General features: G+C 49.7%; 1 long non-coding RNA gene across 2 annotated transcripts; it reads right to left on the reverse strand.

Moving 5' to 3' along the window:
• Nucleotides 1-6,198: 6,198 nt before the first annotated feature.
• LOC123330346 lies at nt 6,199-9,313 on the reverse strand. Of its 2 annotated transcripts, none has more exons than XR_006546201.2 (3): nt 8,365-9,313; nt 7,509-7,716; nt 6,199-6,522 (listed from the first exon to the last, which is right to left on the reverse strand). It is a non-coding gene; the product is annotated as an uncharacterized LOC123330346 (long non-coding RNA). The 2 variants fall into 2 exon arrangements; XR_006546202.2 differs by having other exon boundaries at nt 6,199-7,332.
• Between the last annotated feature and the right edge of the window lie 330 nt (nt 9,314-9,643).

Genomic DNA, 9,643 nt, shown 5'->3' on the forward strand with positions numbered 1-9,643 from the left:
CTCAGATCATGAGCTCCTTATTGTCAAATTCACACTTAAGTTGAAGAAGGTAGGGAAAACCACTAGACGATTCAGGTATGACCTAAATCAAATCCCTTATGATTATACAGTGGAAGTGACAAATAGATTCAAGGGATTAGATCTGATAGACAGAGTGCCTGAAGAACTATGGACAGAGATTCATGACATTGTATAGGAGGCAGTGATCAAGACCATTCCCCCAAAAAAGAAACATGAAAAGGCAAAATGGTTGTCTGAGGAGGCCTTACAAATAGCTGAGAAAAGAAGAGAAGCTAAAGGCAAAGGAGAAAAGGAAAGATATACTCATTTGAATGCAGAGTTCCAAAGAATAGCAGAGTTGAGAGTTGGACTATAAAGAAAGCTGAGTGCCAAAGAATTGATGCTTTTGGACTGTAGTATTGGAGAAGACTCTTGAAAGTCCCTTGAACTGCAAGGAGATCAAACCAGTCAATCCTAAAGGAAATCAGTCCTGAATATTCATTGGAATGACTGATGCTGAAGCTGAAACTCCAATACTTTGGCCATCTGATGCAAACAGCTGACTCATTGGAAAAGACCCTGATGCTGGGAAAGATCGAAGGCAGGAGGAGAATGGGACGACAGAAGATGAGATGGTTGAATGGCATCACCAACTCAATGGACATGAATTTGAGCAAGCTGTGGGAGTTGGTGATGGACAGGGAAGCCTGGTGTGCTCACAAAGAGTCAGACTTGACTGAGCAACTGAACTGAACTGAAAGAATAACAAGGAGAGATAAGAAAGCCTTCTTCAGTGGTCAATGCAAAGAAATTGAGGAAAACGACAGAATGGGAAAGACTAGAGATCTCTTCAAGAAAATTAGAGATACCAAGGGAACATTACATGCAAAGATGGGCACAATAAAGGACAGAAATGGAATGGACCTAACAGAAGCACACGATATTAAGAAGAGATGACAAGAATACACAGAAGAACAGTACAAAAAAGATCTTCATGACCCAGATAACCACAATGGTGTGGTCACTTACCTAGAGCCAAACATCCTGGAGTCTGAAGTCAAGTGGGCCTTAAGAAGCATCACTATGAACAAAACTAGTGGAGGTGAGGGAATTTCAGGTGAGTTATTTCAAATCCTAAAAGATGATGCTGTGAAAGTGCTGAACTCAATATGCCAGCAAATTTGGAAAACTCAGCAGTGGCCATAGGACTGGAAAAGATCAGTTTTCATTCCAATCCCAAAGAAAGGCAATACCAAAGAATGTTCAAATTACTGCACAATTGCAGTCATCTCACATGCCAAGAAAGTAATGCTCAAAATTCTCCAAGCCAGGCCTCAACAGTACATGAACCATAAACTTACAGATGTTCAAGCTGGATTTAGAAAAGGCAGAGGAACCAGAGATCAAATTGCCAACATTCCACTGGATCATCAAAAAAGCAAGAGAGTTCCAGAAAAACGTCTATTTCTGCTTTATTGACTGTGTCAAAGCCTCTGACTGTGTGGATCACAAAAACTGTGGGAAATTCTGAAAGAGATGGGAATACCAGACCATCTTACCTGCCTCCTGAGAAATGTGTATGCAGGTCAAGAAGCAACAGTTAGAACTGGACATGGAACAACAGACTAGTTCCAAAGGAGGAGTACATTAAGGCTGTATATTGTTATCCTGCTTATTTAATTATATGCAGTTTAAATAACTTATTTAATATCGTGCAAAATGCCGGGCTGGATGAAGCACAAGCTGGAATCAAGATTGCTGGGAGAAATATCAATAACCTCAGATATGCAGATGACACCACCCTTATGGCAGAAAGCGAAGAAGAACTAAAGAGTCTCTTAATGAAAGTGAAAGAGGAGAGTGAAAAAGTTGCTTAAAACTCAACATTCAGAAAACTAAGATCATGGCATCCAGTCCCATCACTTCATGGCAAATAGATGGGAAAGCAATGGAAACAGTGAGAGACTTTATTTTCTTGGGCTCCAAAATCACTGCAGATGGTGACTGCAGCTGTGAAATTAAAAGACGCTTGCTCCTTGGAAGAAAAGCAATGACCAACCTAGTTCAGTTCAGTTCAGTTCAGTCCCTCAGTCATATCTGACTCTTTGCGACCCCATGAATTGCAGCACACCAGGCCTCCCTGTCCATCACCATCTCCCGGAGTTGACCCAAACTCACGTCCATTGAGTCGGTGATGCCATCCAGCCATCTCATCCTCTATCATCCCCTTCTCCTCCTGCCCCCAATCCCTCCCAGCATCAGAGTATTTTCCAATGAGTCAACTCTTCGCATGAGGTGGCCAAAGTATTGAAGTTTCAGCTTTAGCATCATTCCTTCCAAAGAACACCCAGGACTGATTTCCTTTAGAATAGACTGGTTGGATCTCCTTGCAATCCAAGGGACTCTCAAGAGTCTTCTCCAACACCACACTTCAAAAGCATCAATTCTTCGGTGCTCAGCTTTCTTCACAGTCCAACTCTCACATCCATACATGACCACTGGAAAAACTATAGCCTTGACTAGAGGGACCTTTGTTGGCAAAGTAATGTCTCTGCTTTTGAATATGCTATCTGGGTTGGTCATAACTTTTCTTCCAAGGAGTAAGTGTCTTTTAATTTCATGGCTGCAATCATCATCTGCAGTGATTTTGGAGCCCCCAAAAATAAAGTCTGACACTGTTTCCACTGTTTCCCCATCTATTTACCATGAAGTGATGGGACCAGATGCCATGATCTTTGTTTTCTGAATGTTGAGCTTTAAGCCAACTTTTTCATTTCCACTTTCACTTTTATCAAGAAGCTTTTTAGTTCCTCTTCTCTTTCTGCCATAAGGGTGGTGTCATCTGCATATCTGAGGTTATTGACATTTCTCCTGGCAATCTTGATTCCAGCTTGTGCTTCTTCCAGCCCAGCATTTCTCATGATGTACTCTGCATAGAAGTTAAATAAGCAGGGTGACAATATACAGCCTTGACGTACTCCTTTTCCTATTTGGAACCAGCACTTTCACAGCATCATCTTTCAGGATTTAAAAAGCAGAGACATTACTTTGCCAGCAAAGGTCCATCTAGTCAAAGCTGTGTTTTTTCCAGTAGTCATGTATGGATGTGAGAGTTGGACTATAAAGGAAGCTGAGCACTGAAGAACTGATACTTTTGGACTGTGGTGTTGGAGAAGACTCTTGAGAGTCCCTTGGACTGCAAGGAGATCTAACCAGTCCATTGTAAAGGAAATCACTCCTGAATATTCATTGGAAGGACTGATGCTGAAGCTGAAACTCCAATCCTTTGGCCACCTGATGGGAAGAACTAACTCACTGGAAAAACCTTGATGCTAGGAAAGATTGAAGGCAGGAGGAGAAGGGGACAACAGAGGATGAGATTGTTGGATGGTATCACCAGTTGGTTATGGACCTGAGTTTGAGCAAGCTCTGGAAATTAGTGATTGACAGGGAAGCCTGGCGTGCTGCAGTGCATGGTGTTGCAAAGAGTCGGGTATGACTGAGTGACTGAACTGAACTGGACTGTAGTCTGTCAGGTTTGTCTGTCCTTGGGATTTCCCAGGCAAGAATACTGGAGTGGGTTGTCATTCCTTTTTCACCAATTTTTAAATATTAATGAGTATTATTTGAAAATACTATGTGCAGGGGAAAGTAGCCCGTGGTCCCCTATCAGCTGACCCTGTGCTGGTCAGGCAGGTCCCAGCACCCAAAGTGACCGTGGTGACCAAAGTGACTTCACCTGCTCAACTGAGAGCTGTTCCCACGTGGTCCAGGCAACAAGCTGTGAGGGACTCTATCACTCAGCTGCTGAAGGACACTCACTCCAGGGCTCGAGGCTGAGAACATGTGAGAAAGGGGTGGGAGGCAGGAGGGGACGAGACCCAGGATCTAGTCTATGGCTGTGAAACAGGAGGGAAGAGGATAGGGCACAACCTTTAAAAGAATGACATAGCTGTAGGACAGGACATAAACTGGTTAAAATCCTCTAGGACCAAGATGGTGTAAGATTGGACTTTCAGTGGACCTTGAGCCATCCAGACTTCTCTGGTGCCTCAGAAGGTAAAGCGGCTGCCTGCTATGCGGGAGACCTGGGTTCAAACCCTGGGTTGGCAAGATCTCTTGGAGAAGGCAATGGCGACCCACTCCAGTATTCTCGCCTGGAAAATCCCATGGAGGGAGGAGCCTGGTAGGATACAGTCCATGGGGTCGCAAAGAGTCGGACAGGACTGAGCGACTTCACTTCTACTTTCACTTTGAGCCTCATTCTACACTCATTGTAACACATCAGCATGAGCTAGGTGACACACCCACTGGCACCCTGAAGTCTCCCTTCCCTGAGAGCCAGAGGGAGTCCGGGTCCTCTGAGCATGAACTGCTCATATTTCTTGCTCGGCTGCCTGATTTCTTGGGGTTTCCCAAACCCTGGTCATCCCACGACTCAATCAACCCCCTCACTTTCTCTTTAGCTGCTAGTCCTCTCAATATTTTTCTATAAATTGACTCACTTTCGAGCTTCCCTGGTGGCTAAGAGGGTAAAGCGTCTGCCTGCAATGCAGGAGACCCAGGTTTGATCCCTGGGTCGGGAAGATCCCCTGGAGAAGGAAACGGCAACCCACTCCAGTACTCTTGCCTGGAAAATCCCATGGACGGAGAAGCCTGGTGGGCTACAGTCCATGGGGTCGCAAAGAGTCGGACACGACTGAGCGACATCACTTATTTACTTAAAGGGAAAACCAGACATAAACAGAAGCTAACTGTAAAAATAACGTGAACCAAGCACCACCTTAGATTTGGAGGGGAATCAAATTTGTCCTGCAAATGTGTCTTTTTGGAATATTACTGTAAGCTGGTTATTTTCCAGGAAACAGCAGACATGGGGGGTGGGGTGGGGGGAATGCTGAAAAGCAAGTAAAAGTTAGCTTTGGTCAGAAACACTGACTTTTGTAAGAGAAATCTCCAGCTGTCAGATGCCCACCACCAGCCCCGCGTACGGAGAAGGAAAGAACTGTGTCTCTAGAATGTGTTATTGATGAGGAAGTCATGACCTAAATCTGCATCAGAGTCTGACCCTGGGCCACTGGGCTTTTCCTGCTAAGCTGCACACCTGACTATCCCCCTCTTTCAATATCCTCTTTTGGATCCTCTTTCAGAGTTTAAGCTGAAGACCTTCTTTAAGGTAATACTTTCATTTGAGTTTTCTCCCATTAGTCAGTTTCCTATCTGTTTTAATTCTTAGCCCGTACGCAAGAACCTAGAAACGTAGAGGAAAGCTTCCTCCTCAAACCACAGACACTAGCAGGTTTGGCTGTTCGGCCAGAGAATCGGAAGTCCAGATCTGCCAAAAAGGAGATTCACGAGTGTTGAAAGGCGTTCTAACTGGGGCTTTCTTGATGCCACTGGAGGGGCTGTGAAGGGGCGGATGAGGGCAGGGCACCTTCGGTGGGGTTGCCATGCCCCTGGCTACCTGGGTCAGCTGGCTGGCAGAGCCTGGGAACCAGGCCCCCTCCCCCTCCTAACTGGGAGCCTGAGGCTGGCAGCTCTGGGGAAGGTGGGGTGAGAGCTGGGCCAGAGCATCCAGTCAGAGCACGGAGAGGCAGGTGCACGTCACCTGCACCCCCAGGCATGTGCCCCAGAGAGATGAGAATGGGCGTCGGAATCACCACTGATCACCATGGCAAAGAAGAAACAACCCAGACGTCCGCCCACTGAGATGGTAATACTCCAGCCAAACAGCAGAATACCGCTCACCCATCAGAAGGAATAAGCACCGACGCAGCTGTGATGTGACAGACCCTTGACAACATCATGCTGAGTGAAGGAAGCCATCACGAAAGCCCACATGTCACGTGGTTCTGATAGCTGAACGGTGTCAGATTTGTTATCTCCGAAGAAGATTTAACTTCGGGACCAGGCTTGATCCCTCAAGAGCTTTTGCATAGCAGAGTTTTATTAAAGTATGAACAGGGATCAGAAGAGGGGTGGAGAGTGCCCCCCTTGCTAGTGTTAGCAAGGGAGTTATATTACTTTTTTAAATTCGTTATTACAATAAATCAAAAGAATGTCTCAAGGTTGTAAAAATTTTACCAGACCCACTCCCATAACTTACATTTTAAGATAACAGGATTAGCCAGAAGGTTTTCAGGAAGGAGAAACTGTCCTCAAGCAGGATACATTGTTGTTTTATAATCCTTAGCACAGAGTTTAAACTGAGTTGTTTGTTGTGTAATCACTGGTTCCCGCTTAAAGAAAAAAACGTTTTTGACTAAGACTAAGGAATGTAGAGAGAAAAAAAAAAGATGTTTGTCCTTTCCTCCTCCTTGAGGATTGCAGACCTCTTTCTCCCTGAAAGCCCCAGACCCCTTTCTCCTCCTCGGGGATCCCGGGCTTCTTATCAACCTGTGTAGGAATTGACTCTCTCAGTTCCGCACGTGTGAAACGTCCAGAAGCGGCAAGTCCAGAGCGACAGTGCAGGGACTGGGACGGAGGATGCGGGGTGACCACCAGTGGCTGCAGGGGCTCCTGCTGGGGTGACGGAAACGTTCTGCGACTACACAGAGCTGCTGGTTGTACAACACTGTGAAGGTACTGAATGCCACTGAGGGGTAATTTTTAAATGACTGATTTTACATTACACGAGTTATTCCTTTTTTTTTTTTTTTTTTTTGCTGCGCTGCACAGCTTGCAGGACATCCGTTTTTCAACCAGGGATGGAACCTGGGCCAGTGCAGTGAAAACACTCAGTCCTAACAACTAGGCCACCAGGGAACTCCCTACAGCTCGATTTAAAAGTTTTTTAAAAACACATTTTTGAAAAGAAAGAAACTCAGGGAGAGAAGAGACAGAGGTGGCTTATGGCCTGAGACTGACGAGAAGCTCAGCGCAGTGGGCTCCCCCAAGCCCCCCAGGGCAAGGGCCATCATGCTCAGCCAATTGCTCTGGCCCCCAGAGGACATAAGGAATGGACACAACCAGGCGAGGAGGGGACCCTGAGGCCCAGGCCTGTGTTTGGCGGGGACCCCTCCTGCCTCCCCTGTGCAGCCCCTCCTCCATCCCCCAGGCCCCCCGGGACATTTTTGCTGCTTCTCCCCAGCCGCCGTCCGCCTCTGACCAGCGGCTCCTCTCCCGGCCACGTGGCCCACAGCGAGGAAACAAAGCGTGCCCAGTGTCCAGGCTGACAGAGATGTCCTGAGGCCACTGTCTCTCCGCAGAGACTCAGGGACACCCACACACAGGCCCGATCTTGGGAGGTGACAGCCGTCTGCCAGCTCATCTGAATGGTGGCGCCCACATAATCCTCCTGCCGGATGGGAGATTCCTCCCCATTGGAGAAACCTACCCACGTGGAAATGATGAGGTTGGGGTGCGGGGGGCTGGAGTCCAGTCAGGCCTGCAGGGCTACCATGACCTGGAGCACCCCAGGGGAGTGGCCGGGACCACCTACACCAGACATGCCAGGAGCTGGTGACAAACACCTTGTTTGTCAGTAAGACGGTGACCCCCTAATTTACCTCTACCCGGAAACACCGGTGTGATCTGACTTGGAAACAGGGTCTCTGCAGATAGTCAGCTGAATTTAGATGAGTTCCAAACTGAGGTTAGGGTGGTCCGATGAGCAGTGTCCTTATATCTGAGGCGCATACACAGAGGAGATGACATGTAATGATGGAGGCAGAGCCTGGAGGGAGGCGGCCACCACCCGAGGGACGCCTGGAGCCCCTAGGAGTTGGAAGAAGCAGGAGGGACCTTATCCAAAAGGCCTGTGGAGGGAGCCCAGCCCTGCGACCCTTTGATTTCAGACTCCTGGGCTGGAGGAAAGAGATTTCTGTTGTTCTAAAGCTCCCCAGCTCCGGGTCATCTGAGCCTAGGACACCAGGCCGGGGCAATATGTGGTCTTAGGGCCCAGATCCTTCCTAGGCCTCTGGGCTGATGCTGAGACCGGCTCCGGCCTCACCCACAGCTTCCCCCAGCCCGCCTCTCACATCCCCATGGGAGTGGCAGCCGCTGCACTGCGTGGCCACAGCCCGACATCCACGTGGTTCTGCCGCATAGTGACTCACGGAGCTGGTTCTGAGAAGCACGGCTCACCATTAGGGCACTGCGGAGGCAGATGGAGCTCACCCGTATCCACACAGCCGTGACGACCGCCCAGAGCTTGGGACACTGAGGGCAGGCCACCCCTGCCTCGCCCCGAAAGCAGTCCCACAGGACAGCTAGGGTGCCCGTCCTTGTGTGGACCAGGGTCCGGGGAGGCGCCCTCCAACCCAGGTGAAGCACAGCCCAGGGGGGCCTGGACGGGCAAACAGAGCCACAGGCTGGAGCCCGGCGGCCATGGAGGGAGGAGCGGCCGCACCTGCTTGCACTCACCTCCTGCTGGAGCCAGAAGTGGTCAGTGCTCTCTTCTGACTCTGAGTCCTTAAAACAGCCAGGGCACCTGCGACCCCACTGCGGCTTGGCTGCCTGGAAGGTCCCTGGAGGGTCTTCTCTGAGCCTGGCCACAGCAAAGAGCTCACATTCCCTGATGGTCTGAGTCCTATGAGACGAAGCTGCCTGAAGGAGGAAAAGATTCTCCTCAATAAGGGGCACCTGGGCCCGGGGCAGACCCAGACTGACCAGAACACAGCGATGGACGTGACCAGATGGGGTCGTCGTCCTCCAGGGACAATCCCCAGCCTCAGACCCAGGGCCTGGCTTCTGGTCACCGTAGAGCTCTGGTGCTGCTGAAGAAGGCTGGGCCCAGCTCCAGCGCTGGGTGTAAATTAGGAAACAGAGAAATTCTTCTTTAGTGGAAGTCTGTCGCATTCGAGTGCTTATTCCAGAAATAAAACTAGGAAAATGCCTGGAGAAGGGCGCTGGGCTCTGGGATGACAGGTGACCCAGTGGGGTTAGAAGTCAGTCTGAAAAGGCCTCGCTGAGCACGTGACTGGCCCTGGGAGGTGACAGGTGAGGGAGATTTAGGGCTGACTAAGGCTCCCAACTGAGCCTGGTCTGCATGCGCTGGCTGGGGCACCCAGGATACCGGGTGGGGCGACCTGGTGAGCAAGGGGAAGGCAGGGGGTGGGGCGGACCAGCAGGGTCTTATGGATTTGGGGGTCTGTGGAATGGTTATCCTAGCTGTGCGGTCCCACACCCTCTGGCCATTTCTTTCTGGGTCTGTAGTTCTGACTTAATGCTAATTAATTAACCTAATCAATGCTAATCCAGAAATGGAAGTGCGGGCTATCACAGCGTGTCGGGTCAGCCCTGGGAGGCAGCCCTCATGTTGGGGGCACACGGAGGCTGAGAGGCAGGTATCTTAGTCAGAAGCCCATGGTAGCCCAGCTCTGCACCCCCTCCCTCCCACCCCTGGCCTCCTCCTCGCGCTCACTGTCCGGGGCAGTTACCCTATAGGGTGAGGGCACCCTATAGGGTAGGGAGGGCAGGGAGCAGAGACAGGAGGCCCCGCTGGTCTGTCTGCTTCACCCCTGGCTCCCCATTCGCCGTTGTTTGCATGGAGGGTTGTTTGCTCCGAAGGGCAAAGACTCCGGTCTAGATGGGGGTGTTGTCAAGTTTTCTGAGACCCCAGCTTCACCCCCACACCCTCCCGCCCCCACAATCATCTGGGTCGAGTTTCCAGGTGGACTTCCGCATAGACCAAGCTTGAAGA

This window comes from Bubalus bubalis, chromosome 18 (genome assembly GCF_019923935.1).
Source record: "Bubalus bubalis isolate 160015118507 breed Murrah chromosome 18, NDDB_SH_1, whole genome shotgun sequence".
NCBI lineage: Eukaryota > Metazoa > Chordata > Mammalia > Artiodactyla > Bovidae > Bubalus > Bubalus bubalis.